The sequence below is a fragment of the Python bivittatus genome, unplaced genomic scaffold (assembly GCF_059951505.1).
Source record: "Python bivittatus isolate LINGU-HERP-01145 unplaced genomic scaffold, Pbiv_v1 ctg000070_np1212, whole genome shotgun sequence".
NCBI classification, from domain to species: domain Eukaryota; kingdom Metazoa; phylum Chordata; class Lepidosauria; order Squamata; family Pythonidae; genus Python; species Python bivittatus.
This window is the reverse complement of record NW_028277034.1, coordinates 1,745,483-1,759,434: the sequence shown is the minus strand read 5'-3', so window position 1 is coordinate 1,759,434 and position 13,952 is coordinate 1,745,483. Positions and strand designations below refer to the sequence as shown.

Sequence of the window (13,952 nt, the reverse complement as noted above, 5' to 3'; positions counted from 1 at the left end):
GGCATCGTGCAAGCAAAAAGGCTTTCCGATGGTTTGCTGTCTCTAACTGGCTAAGATATCTGGCAGGGTTTATAATGTATCTAGTATAGTCTGGAGACAGGAATGATGGATCTTTCTTTCATTTGTCTCTCTATGTCCTCTACCCTTAATCTCAAATTTTGTTTTGCCTGTTCATAGTCCAATTCAAGTATTGAGGAAGGAGAAAAACCTAGTTTTGCAAGGTTAGACTCTACAGCCTTGATCCATGAAGAGGAGAATTTGTCTTGAAGGATTAATGGTGCAAGGCCTTGAGGAAAGAAATTAAGCTCTAGCCAGAGGTATAAGGAAGCTCTACAGATTCTTGATTCTACTTTTATCACCCAGTCTCCAGTCATAGGTGTGCATTTGAAACACAATAGGGCATCTGGAGAATTGTTCTAATAAATTTTGATTGTATCCTTTCCAAGGGTGTAAAACAGGAAGCTGGGATGTGCCATCCAGTTGGCATCAACTCTTAGCAACCACATAGATTTTTTGTCCAGGAGGTACTGTCCCCAACTTGGTCCTTCAGGTCTTCCAATCATGATGTTTGCACTAAAGAAGTCCAAATAAGAGAAAACTTAGTGCTTCTAGGCAACCATTTTCTAAAACTAAACTACTTTCTGATTTAAAATAAGGGACAATTGGTTTATGTATTTTTAATGGGAGCCAACATCTGGAGATGTTTTCTTGAATATCAGTTGATATACAGGCTTCAATCAGAAATCAGTGGGTCATGTCCTTAGTTCACACATCATACTAAACCATGCTTTATTTTTCAAAACTTTCATGGTTTGATAAGCCTGTCTCTGGGTTCACACATTATGAAAAGACATAAATATGGATATACTTGGCCTGGACTTTTCATCACTCATGGAAATGCAGACTGCATCATGGCATGTTACTTTCATAAATTATTGAGCTGATCCCAGGTTTTTATGGTGTTGTCCTTTTAGTCTTTAGTCTTGCCCATTCCCATTTAGACTAAACAATTTCACTTTATTCCTTCAGCTGTCCTTAATCAGTTCTCCTCAATGTTTTTCTGAACTCAAGGAGAAGAATAGAAAGCACAGACTGAACATCAGACCAAATTTAGCTCTTGGCTTGTTGGATCCTTCAAATATGTTTGAGATTAGCCTAAATTCAAAGAAAGACACACTTGGTGCACTGATGCCCTTGTAGTGATCTGCCCAAACCTGGAGGTTTGAGGAATTAATATTTCTCCTATAACTAGACCTTATACATAGGATCATGCTTGGATACTTGGCTGGCCTATAACCTACACGAGATCTCCTCCAGTCTAGTGTGGTAAATAGCAGCCCCTTAAACATTTCTTGGGTTCACACAACCCAATGAGCCACACACTAGCCTGGTGTGTTGTGTGAACCTGATTTATAACAAATTTGTACTACTTACAGCTAAAGGATCTGCAGGAACAGCCAACTTACCCTTTTTTAACGAATTTTTAGCATTTTTCAAACTATGTCACCAGGTATAAAGTAAAAAGTTACCCCATATCCTTGATGAGTTCTAGAAGCGCTTCATACCTTTGCGTTTAACTATTGTTAGGAGATGACCCTTCTCTTTAAAATCTGTGGGACATCTTCATAATCACTCGAGATAAAAAATTATAATGGAAATGTCTTGCTTGAAAAAGAAATTTGCATATGATGTGGCTGTATACATTGCTGGCAAGTACACACAATGTCTCCTCCCTGGGAGTCATGACAGATCAGGCGTGGCTGACTGCCACTTTAAATCACTCAGGTGAATGCTGCTAAGTTTGTCTTTCCAGCCATTTATGATGTCATGCACTTCCTTGAGTCGATTGCCCAATCAAAATTTTCTTTCCTGCAAGCATCAGATTAGAAGCTGCATGTCGGGTTGAACATCTGTTAATGAACCCTGGTTTCTTTTTCTCCTCTTCTCCCCCACTAACCCCCAATACTGTGGTTGGGAGACATTCTATGTCTTTGTAAATATATGCAGAACTGATGGTTTATACAGATAGCAAAGGTGAATTAAGGTGTTTTGTTCTGACTTTCACTCAGCCTCACCGAGCCGAGCCTCAGGCGACTGCAAAGAAGCAAACCCACAACGGAAAGAAGTGAGTTGTCCTGAACAAATATTTGTGTGTTTTTAAAAGAATGAGATAATGGAAAAGCTTTTATAGCTACAGAAGGGCAGTTCTGTTACTTCATACCTTTACAGGACATTCTCTTACTGCATGAATGCATTTTTTTAATGGTTGGAAAGGCCTCAGTTCAAAAATGTATAGCACTTGACTAGAAAATTTAATTCACTGAAGTTGGACACAGCTATTTGTGTACTGATGGGAGAGAAAGGATCAATGAATTTGCCAGTATTCCATTAAAATGGAAGAGAGCAACCTTCATACAGATTGCTCTGCTAAAGTCCAGATGAGATTATCTGTATGTGATTTAAGACCTATTTGAATGCATCTGGAATATCCATATTTTCTAGGGATAGCTTTAAATCCTCCTGTATAAATTAAGTGGGATTTTTCTGGACACCAGCTGTAATTATTTTGTTTATTGTTCCTCTTAGTTGTTAAAATAATTGGTTTGCTGCACATAACTTACATCATGAACCTCAAATTCCCAGTGATAACATTTTTTTCTGTTTCCCCCCTTGTTATATGTTAATCAATGAGAACAAGTCCTCTTGAGTCCTTAGACATATGGTGTATAGAGTTATATGAATACAGATCACCACAGATTGTAAAGGAATATTTATAGTACAGATGCATAGTTTTTCAGAAGACTATAATGCTATGTTCAATTAAGTCAACTTCCCAGGATGTTTAGAACTGCAGCCTAAGATTCTGTTTGTTGGTTTTGAGAATGGCTTATACAAGTTGTGATGGTTGTCTTGCGATGGAGTGGCTGTAGTAAGCTGGTGTGCCCATCTGATCAAGCCACTTTTGACTCTTTCTTGACTTTAGTTGGCTGCTGTAGGCATCCTCAACAAACTGAGATTACCTCAAATGATGACATGTGTACAGTGATGCCGTGATTCATTGCACCCTGTCCCAATATGCTTATGTCCAGTGCAGACCATGCATCATGAGCAGATGCCTATGTTGGCTGCAAAAGCGATGTGACAAGGCTAAACAGCATGTGATCCAGGGCATTAATCCAGCCATTTATAGGCTCGTTGGTGGCACTGTTCAACTCTGGATTTCCTTGCTCAGCTGGACACTGGTGGGTTTGGTAGGCTGTTAATTGTGCAATTAAACACAGCTGAAAAAATAAGTTTCAGGATGGAATTTTGCAAAGCGTCTTCAGAGGTATTGTTATTCAAAGTGCCTTTTGTCAAAATAATTGGCAGTTTCTGAACTGCCAATTATACTGATCCTTCACTGATCCAAAGTTGTAAAACACACTTGAGTAATTTGTGATGGGGATCAAAGGAAACCCAATTAAATTATAATTAACTAAATGCACATGCTTACTTTCAAAGGACTCCTACTTAATCTATAACATTCTAGTAGTAAGTATGAATTTTTAAAGTGGAAGACATTACTTCCTTGTAAATTCATCTACGTTCCTTTCGGCTTAAGTGCAGGTAGGCAAACTTCATCTTTTGTTGTCTTCATCATCAAATTGCTCTGATTGTCTAAGACCTTATCTTTAAAGCCAAAAACCTTTGTAGCATTGCATTTATTAAGGCATTAATTTTTCTGGTCTGGAACACACTCCGTCAGCTATTTTCACTGTGGGGAAATAATAGGATTATCATTATTACGCTAGGCAACATATCTTAAAATCTGCATCAAGGTAGAATTATGGAATTGTGAAAGGAGTTTTGACCATCTTAGGGTCTATCATAAGTATGCAGCATTTAAAGGCCTTCAGTGCTTTTTTAGTGAAACAATGAACAAAACATTACCATGGGGCTGTGTGTAAGGACACACAACGAGCATGATGGACTCGCTCTTTTGTGGGCAGAGAATAAAATGACAGTTAAGAAAAAAATATTATTTCTACATTGCTTTGGACTAGGTTGTGTTAGAAATGTTTGTGTGGTTATATAATGTTAGTAGTTCAGTATTTTATATTTTAGAGAACCAGTTTGATGCAGTGGTTAAGCCATCAGCCTAGAAACCAGGAGACCATGAGAACATCCCATGTAACCTCCCATCAAAATCCAAGAGTTTTTTCCAGATGAGGAATAAAATAAAAAGGCTCTCCCAACTAAGATGGGAGAGCTTTCTGTTCCTGCCTGACCTTTTCACACTGCCAAGTGCATAATCCTTCTCATTATAAAGATATCCCATTTATAGCGATGCATGTAAACACAAAGCATGTTATATACTTCTAAAGCTGTGTTGTTTTTTTAAGAACAAAATACTCCCTTGTAACAAAAGAACTGGATTGCCCTGCCTAAATAATTTGGATTCTATTTGCATGGAACACTTAATTTGGCTGATTTCAAGGTAAAATCAGGTGAAGACAAGTCCATTTGCAAACTGAGCTAAGTCTCTCAGGTGAATATAAACCAGGAGGGGAGAGGATTGAGACAAAGAGAGTAACTGACAGTAACTTCATATTTTTCCCTTGAGATTGGTTAATAGGCGGTTACTAATTATAACTATTAGGAATGTGATAGGACTACATGACTATTTATATTCTGTTCTTTAACTCCCATGTGTTGTTGAAATAATCAGATTACACCATAGATTTTCAGGACAGTTTTCATAGAGTTGGACATTAATGTATTTTGGTTGATTCCAGATGGGGGACTGCTAGCAAAAGTACTAGTCAGATATCATTGCAGCTATTTTGTCTTTTCCTTCTTAATGGATTTTTTGTTTTAATGAAAAGGAAGGATGGGAAGAACATGGGAGGGTAATGAGTGAAAGTCATGGTTGTCTGGACCCTCCATAATGTTTTGTGAATGAGGCAAAACGATTGCACAATGAAAGCTCTGTTGGGTGTTATCCATCCATTAAGATTTGCCACTTGTGCCAGATAGACATTAAAAGCTTTCTTCATTATGAATAACATGAGAATAGCCATGCATCGAATGCTTTGCAGTCTAAACACTCTCATCAAGATTAATCTCTTTTGAGTATGACTCCTGATGACTTCATGTACATCCGTGTAGTTTTCTTGATGGCATTATGGAGGTGGCCCCTGCCTTCATCTGGGATGTGTCTTCCTTCTGCGTGCAGACTACAACCTTGACCTTTATTATTCATTTGCTTATTTATTTATTGGTATTACATTTATTATGGCTGTCCATTCCACTAGACTCTGGGTGGCTAATATCCTGGTGGTCTCCCATTGTCTTGCTAACATGTCCAATCTTACTTTTAAAACAACCAAGACTGACTCACTGCTGCTACCTAATACAAGAAATAATGGTGGTTATGTAAAACTGTTTACTAAGGATTATCAAGCCATTGATGTGCATGCTGCTATTTGCAAGCTAAAAAGTGTTATAGAAGAGATGAGTTTATAGGTAACCTTACGAGGAGATGCTGCTTCCTTCTTGCACAAAGCACTCTGTGTTCTACCTGAGCAAATGTTATTATTAGAGTTATACACCACCTTTATTTTATATAACTCAAGGTAGCATTCATAATGTTCCTGCCTCCTATTTTCCCCACTACAACAATCCTGTGAATTGGGTTGGACTGAGAGACAAATACTGGCCCAAAATCACCCACTGGCTTTCATGCCTAAAGGAGGACCAAAATTCATACCTTTCCAGTTTCTAGTCTAGCATCTTAATGCTACACCAAATTGGCTCTCACCACTCATGCAAATAAAGCAACACCCTATTTATTAGGACAATGATTAGGCAGTGCTGATAATCTGATTTCACAATACAAATCCAATGAAATTAAACATGTATTTAAGTTTACTGAAAGCCACAGCAGCAAACAGCACACAAATAGTGCTCCCCAATGAACAGCTTCTAGTGCTACTAGAAGTGTTTGTGGCTCTTCAATTTTCCATTCCAGATTTTTCTGAGTTAAGGAAAAAGAGGAAAGAAGATGTTAAATAACAGAAAGGTTAAAAATGGGAAACAGTGGAATTTGGAAAGTTTCTCTGGCCCTTGGTAGAATTCCATGTTTGCCCATGGACAATAAAAGCTTTATCTGGAAGTACCCTGAAACATCAAGCCATGTGGATTGTCCACATTGTGTCTTGATGTCACTTTGAGAGTTTCCTCAACTATGGCATGGACAGAAAGCCTTTTAGATTAAAGGGGTGATCCTTTAGCAAGTTGGTGTCCAAGAAATAACTGTCACAAAAATTGTTTCAACTTTGGGGTGCCATTGTTTAATGCCTGTAGTTGGAGCACGCAGACATTGGTCTGGATTATGGGGAATAATCTTGTTATGACAGCCACCCATCTCCAAACTCATCTGCAGAATTTCTCCATGCATCTCTGCTCCATAGAAATCCATATATTCCCCAAGTGAATATTTAGTGTATTATGATCTAATAGAAATACTCCCAAATATGTCCATCTTGCCCAGCAGAACTCCAGCTCACCATCACCTTCTTTCTCCAACTTTTTCATTGTCATTTAAAAAACAGAAAGATGCTCTTGAGTTGACTTCTTCTGTGCAACTTTTTGGCAGTGTTAAACATGAGAGGTTTGCCCTCACTACCTTGCAGGGTAGTTCTTGACTTCCCATAAACCTGAAGTTCTCAGGAGGTTTCCCATCCAAGGGTTGGCCCTGCTTTATTTCTGAGCCCAGAAAAGATTTGTCAGGTGCTGCCGTATGCAAGTCAAAGAAAATAAAAGTGTCACACTTGTCTTTTCTTTAATTACCATTTATGATAAAGATAAGTGCTTTTGCTCTTCTAAAGCAAGTCTTAGAATTTTACTGAGGATTTTGCTCAACAGTAGACACATCCATACATTTATGCAGTTATGTCAGCAGTATTACTTCTTCCAGGCTATGTGTTGTATGTGTATATGTTTATTTCTAGCCTACAGACCTAGGATTATCAGGGAGTCCCCCATCCAAGAAAAAAACCTGAGTTGACTCTGTTGAGCTTCCCAAGTCAGCTAAGATCAACTAGTGTCACAATTCCATCAGGCCATGGCAATGAACCTTTGTCTAGGCCAGTGTTTCTCAACCTTGATGACTTTAAGGTGTGTGTACTTCAACTCCCAGAACTCCCCAGCTAGCAAAGTTGGGTGGGGAATTCTGGGAGTTGAAGTCCACACATCTTAAAGTTGCCAAGGTTGAGAAATGCTGGCCTAGAAATTCAACCAGCACTAAGAAGTGAGCAGTGAAAAGTCCAGGACAAACCATGGATAGATAAATCGTTCTTACTGCTGACACAAGGAGCCTTAATAATGAAGATCAACTATTACAAACTAGCAATAGCAGCCCTTGGGTTTAAAGTTACATCTCTTTCTCCTGCCTGAGAGTTGAACTGGAGTTCTTGCTACTTACTTTTCAGCCTTGAATGTGGTGGATACCTGCACCATGTTTTAATAATGGTCCTGTCTGTTCTTAAGTTCTTTGTTTCCCTCCTTGACAGCTTCAGCCCTTGTAGCTAGGTGCTGCCTTTAATTCATCCCATTTATCAATTAAAAGAGAACAGAAAGTGTATGAACTCTACCTGGAACTGCATAATGGGTCCAGGTTACCTGAGAGACCATCTTACCCCCATTACATCAACCCGTCCCACCCAGTCCAGCAGAGAGGGCACATTGCAGACCCTGTTAGTGAGGGAATGTCGACTGGCGAGTCCCAGGAGGAGAACCTTCTCTGCTGTTGCCCCTACCCTATGGAACACTCTCCCCCAGAGGTGAGGTGGGCCCCTACCCTCCCAATTTTCAGGAGGGAATTGAAGACCTGGCTCTGCCAACTTGCGTGGGGCGAGAAGAGATACAACCGACCCTGGGGAAGGCTGGCACCTTGAAGACACTCCCTGAGTTTATTAACACATTAATCAGCCTCTTGGAAGTATTATATAGGAAATTTGTTATTATAGTATATTTTAATTAATTAATTAATATTTATCTATTTTAATTAATGTTTATTCTGTTTTTGCTGTAAACCGCCCAGAATCACTCTGTAGTGAGATGGGCGGCAACAAATTTGAAATATAAATAAATAAATAAATGCGAAGTAGGCCTTCCCACTCTTAAGATTAATTTGTCCCCTGTGAAAGAGGAAAATCAGAGGACCAGGTAGGGATCACCTTTAGTTATAACTGTGACTGCCATCAAAATGAAAAGATGGAACATATGCTATCCTCGTATTTATGCTATAAAAGGTAGATACAATGATTCTTCACATTCTTGATCTGATGAAAAACAACTTAAAAACTGAGTTGTCAAAGGCATGTGAGATAATTAAGTCTCTGAATTGAAAAATATATTTCTCAGGCAAATATACTAGAAAACAGAATAAAATTCTTTTTTTTTCTTTTTTTGTTTTTTGCATATAGATTCCAAGTTTAAAGTTCAAATGGGCTTTTGGGGGGGGGGGGACCCTGTCTGAAAACATGAGTTGCTCTCAGTCATGGAAAGCAGTTCTCAGGCGATTGGTGGCTGACTCAGTTTCCTATGTTCTTGTTCACCCAAATATGTCTTAGTCCTACTAGAGAGTCATCCAGGAATATGTGATTATGCAGTATGCATCAGATGGAGCACACAGTAGTTAACCAGTGAGATTAGTTGAGATGTGACAGCATAAAGCTTCTTGTAACAATACTTGAAGGCCTGTAGATTAAAGGAGCTACGCAGCCATGCTGTATAATTAAAAGATAATATGATAATTACTATACAATTAAATATTTTAATAATCATATGTCTTGAATTATATAACCAAGCTACTGAATAATATTGAAGGATTGTGTCATAGTACTCCTAAAGACTGCCCATAGCTTTTTACCATTGTTGATAGTAAGCCTTACAGTTTCTCACCTACTTGGTAAATAGGAATCAGCCTTAGCCATATAAGAACAAAATTAACTTAGAAAATAAACTGCAGTGATATTTGCGTATTACCTTGTTAACATTTTGTGTTGGAAAATGATACATGGATTTTGGAGAGAAAATCCATCTGCATCTTTCTGGAACACACAGCGTATGGAGAGTAGAAGATCTATAAACATTTCCATGGGAATAACTCATATTTAATTAGCCTCTGAGTAAATGTGCATAGGATCAGCTTACAGAAGCACTAGGATCCAAAAAATCTTAATGAGTTGGGAAGGGAGGGAAGATGAAAGGTTTGGTTGCAGGACTATATGTCAGCCATCTTATGGGGCTGGCAAGGAAGACTGTGGGAGTGGAGGCCTGCATGCTTTTCCATTCTTCCTGATGTGCAGGAACACAGAGGTCAGGTAGGATAGCATTATTTTAATAGGCAAATACAGAAAGTCCCTACAAAAGGGGTCTGATTCCAGTTTCTTTTACTAGCATATGAGACTTTGTACCAGGCTGCCTGCCTATGTTCCTATGCCATTATCCCTGCTGTTTGCACAATAAAAGCCACAAAAAAAATCCCAGTTTTTAGATTGCAGTGTGGAAACCTGTAGGTGAGGTGTTTTCCCAGTAGCACCCATCTTGCTCTGCATCCCAGATCCTTAGCTATCCTCCTTGCAGCTGGGAAGCTATGATTGTGTGATGGTAAGCTCATACTGGGCACTTACACTGAGCAGAGGGACGGCTTCGCAGATCCCCCAAGAGCACAGCGACCGTATCTGGGCTGCAACAGTCTGGACGAGCCCTAGGATGGCTCATTCAGATCGCAAAGGTCTGTTTGCTGCTGTCTCTGGGTTGCAGCCTAGATCCAGTGGCCTGGCTCAAGTCCCTGCCTTTTCTTTTTATTCTTTGTGAAACCAAAGGCAGTGAAATAAGGACAGTACTGGAATATGGCTGCTGCCAGGTTCAGTGCTCCCAGACTGGTCAGCTGGAAGAAGAACTGGTCAACTCAGAGGGAGTTGCAAGGATGGCAGCAGTGAGGATGTTTCTGGATCAGCTGAAGGATGTTCTTGAGACTTGGGGGGATGACATATAGAGATATATTTTTACTTCCCAGAAGTCTTCCCGCACTGGCTTGCTATCATCTCCACTTTGGAATTTGTTCTATCATTCTGAGCCTGCCTTCTGCTTTTGCCAACTGTAGAAAGGCTATTTTTCTCAGAAAACCAGGATTCGTTGGACTGAAATTACCTATTCTAAATGTGGCAACACACATGGAGCCACACAGCTGGTTTATGCAACACAGAGAGCTACAAACTAGCCGGCTGCATTAAGTCTAGCCCTAATTCTTCCCATTTTGAGCCATGGTTTTCAAAGCTTGTCAGCGTGCACATTTTTGCTTCTTTCTTTTTCTCCTCTCAGCTTGACCTGGGTCCACCATCCCATAATTCATTTCAGCTGCAGTAAAACCTGTTGGGCCTCTTTTTGCCTTATGTCCCTGTTTCTCTGGAGACTACCCTTTTTCCTCCAACCATTATACTTTCCAGTTTATCACTCAACCGCAGTGTTGTGCCTTAAATCCCATCTCTGCTACACTGTGATATGCATGCATTTCTTCAAAGTGCAGACAATCCTCAGCAACACTGGCTATAGAGTCCAGCTTCCTGAGAATTTCTGGACTTTGCAATACTTTTCACATAAAGGAATTTCTGTTTGAAACTGCATCCAAAAAATCAACTTGTCTGAACTGATTCTAGTGTGATTAGGTATTACATTAACTGTAACCATTAGAGCCCAAGATAGAATTTACAGGCTGGGGTTACCATAACAGTTAGGATGTTAGTTTTTCTTGCCCAGAATACTTGTTTGTTTAGCCTGGCTACCCAAATCAAATTAACCAAAGGCTTCAATTATCAATTAAATGTCTGAGGAAAACTACAGTTTTTATGATACTTGAGTTCCAGGAATATAAATCCTACAGTTGGGAAACCAGCTGCTTTTTCTATAAGCTGAACCAGTTGGTGCTGAAAATAAAACTGCTTCTGGTTAACTTCTTACCAAAAAAGAAAAAGAAAGAAAGAAACCCTCATAGTTACATGTAATGTATCTCCCACCTTCACCCCCCATGGAAGAGAAGCCTTCCTTTAAAGAGCCAACAGAAAAGTCATGCCACCCACAACCATATACAATAATTGTGTCACATTTTCAGAACAGTTACTCCCTTGATTTCCTTTAAAATTTGTTACTCTGGTCCTCCAGTATCTTTCTCACAGCACAACTTTAAGCAGTGTTAAATACCTAATAAATACTTAAAACCTCTGCTCTGGAATTATTACTTATATTGTTATCATGTATGCAGTCTTCTCTCAATTATCAAGTACAGGAGGACCAAATTTTTCTCCATGGAAACAGGAAAGGTTGAGCAACGTACGGACTGGTTGGGTCCTACCCCATCCCTTCCCAGAGCAACTTGTCAATTTAAAAGAAAATGCTTTTAGAAACCAAAACAAGTTAAGAACTGTAAATAAGCAATTGTATATTCATGCAAAGAGAAAGTTCAGAATTTTTCAGAAACTGCAGGTGGAAATCTGTGTTCACTATGGAGATACATATAAATGTCATTCATGAAGCAGAGATAAGAGAAAGCTGAGCTCATCCAATGGACAACAGTTGTTCTTTGGCTCCTGTTTTTCTGTATATCTGTAGCAGTTGGCTTTGCTAAACTGTTGGATAGAGTGTTTTAAACAAAAAAGTTGCAGTTTTATAAAGCTGGATTTGATTCAACTGGAACTGAAGGAAAAAAAAAACTTGTAAGACACAATGAACTCACTTTGAGAGGAGGAGGATCCCATTTTACACACAGGGAGACTCAGTTGCCCACAGAGCTCATCTTTCACTTTAAAACTTCCCTGGCATTGGTGGATTCACAGAGAAAAAAAAATTGCAGACTCAAATTCTCAAGGGAGCATTTGTCAGAGCTTCCCACAGTCAGGTTGGTTGTGTATCACATGACGTGCTTACCACAATTAATTTTATCATGGTATATGGAGTTAATCCAATTTTCTGAGTTTGCATAATACCTTGCACCATAAATGTACCACAGAGACTGAGTTCTCACAACACTCAGCCCTAAAATATGGTTGGCTAGCTTGTGGCATTCAGCTTTGGAGTCCAACTTTGTATTCCTCCCTCCCATGGGGAAAGGTTTCTAATTTCCCTTTTTTCTACATCTGAACTTGGCACCTTTCCTTATTTTATACCAACATGTCTTTTTAATAAATTTAGTTTCCTGTAACTTCCATCCCAAGTAGCAACCATTATCACTGGAAATGTTCATGACACAGATCTGTGCACATTAACTCCTAATCACCTATTATATCTAGAATGTACTCTAAAATCTGTTATATTTCCTCATGCTTCTCAACCTCCTGTTGGATATGTTTAAACCAATATTCTGATTGGACATTCCCTCCTGAGGTATCCTTCTGGCTGAAGAGAATGCTGACCGCCTACTGAATAACGCCCATGAAATAACAGTTCTGGGATGTGCCACTAGCTACCAAAAATCACAGTTATGCTTTCAGTTTTGGTGGACAATACATTTTTCCATTTTTCTGGTATATAATTTTTATTAAGAATTTTGATTATAATAGTAAAATTTAATACAAACTAAAGAAAGAGAAGAGAATAAAAAGAAAAAGGAAAAAGTGCAAGGAAAAAGGAAAAAAAGAGAAAAGTAAGAATATAATAAAAAAGAGAAAAGAAATATGTAAAGAAGTGACTTCCTACCTTCATCACAAGTATAAACAAATTTAGTGACTTTTCACCCCTTCTAAGGTTATAAACAATTGCCTCTTCATCCCATATCCCATCCCTTATCTATAGGCAAATCCATATCTTTTCAGTCCTGGTGTCAGCAGAAAGTCCATAAAGGGTTGCCAGAAGTAACAACACATCTTGTTTTAACCTTGATCACATAAACCAACTTTATATTCCTTCCTTTTACTTCTAACAGTCTTAATCTTTAGCCCATTCAAATATTTTCATAGGATTTGATTTCTCTTCATTTCTTCTTTATCTCATCACACAAAGTTCTTCAGGTCTTTAACAAGCCTCTTTTGTAAATCTAAAAAGAAAAAAAGTAGCCAGCTCACTTTCTTGGTTTATCATTTGTATTCCCCTTTTGATTTTTAAAACATCAGCCCATTTCTTTTGTATATCCAGAGACATCCTTTTCCAAGTCATTCCTTTGACCTGCCATTTGTAAATCCACTTTCAGTACCATCTCTATCTTGTCAGATAAAATTTGTTTTATGTCATTTCTTCAATAACATCTTTTGGACATAATCTATCCATAGAGGCAGGCATCATGACTGACTCTGTTGATATTGTGGCTACTAATTTCTGGCTCCATTCTTCAAAATTCTCCTTTAATATTTTCAATGTTGTAACATTTTGCATTATTTTGTAGATCCCAGTTAATTAACACAAAAGGGAGCCTTTTGTTTTTTTTCCACTGCCTAGAATGTTTAGTCCACTCTAGTGTCCAGTTTTTAAAATAATAAAATTACTTATCTTTGTCATGTCTTGCAAAAACCAAAACAGATCTATTTTCCATGATAAGCTGTTTGTTCTTTATAATTAATTTCAAAATCTTATTGTAAACGTTTCTATTTCCCAAATTTATCTGGACCCTTAGTCCATTTATAACCTTCTAAGATCAAAATCTTATTTAGCTTTTTGCTGATTAAAATTTACTTTCATTCAGGATTGAAGGCAAACTCACCTGGTGTTTTCAAACTTGGCATTCCGAAGGTCTCTAATAGCTTAAAAGTAGTTAATAAGTGATTGGTGAAAGTGATTAGAAAGTGAGGTTAGTGAACTTAGTGTTCTTTAAAATGTGCCAATTGTGGTTGCAAGCATGATGGTTATTCTCGTCTCCCAGCACTCACCACCACAGGAAGCCATTGCCCTGTGGTCCTCATGGGGAGCAGATGTCCAGA

The 13,952-nt window shown here is 38.5% G+C and overlaps 1 protein-coding gene across 2 annotated transcripts in view; it reads left to right on the top strand.

Annotated features, from left to right (window-relative positions):
• LNX1 (ligand of numb-protein X 1) overlaps positions 1-13,952 on the top strand; it is a 119,948-nt gene that overhangs the window by 20,656 nt on the left and 85,340 nt on the right. Inside the window, exon 1 of one of the 2 annotated variants that reach the window (XM_088130752.1) lies at positions 1,899-2,125. The exons of the other annotated variant lie outside the window; for it this stretch is intronic. The gene's annotated coding sequence lies outside the window, so the exon portion shown is untranslated. Of the gene's footprint in view, positions 1-1,898; positions 2,126-13,952 lie in introns of those variants that run through there. 2 annotated transcript variants of the gene reach the window in all.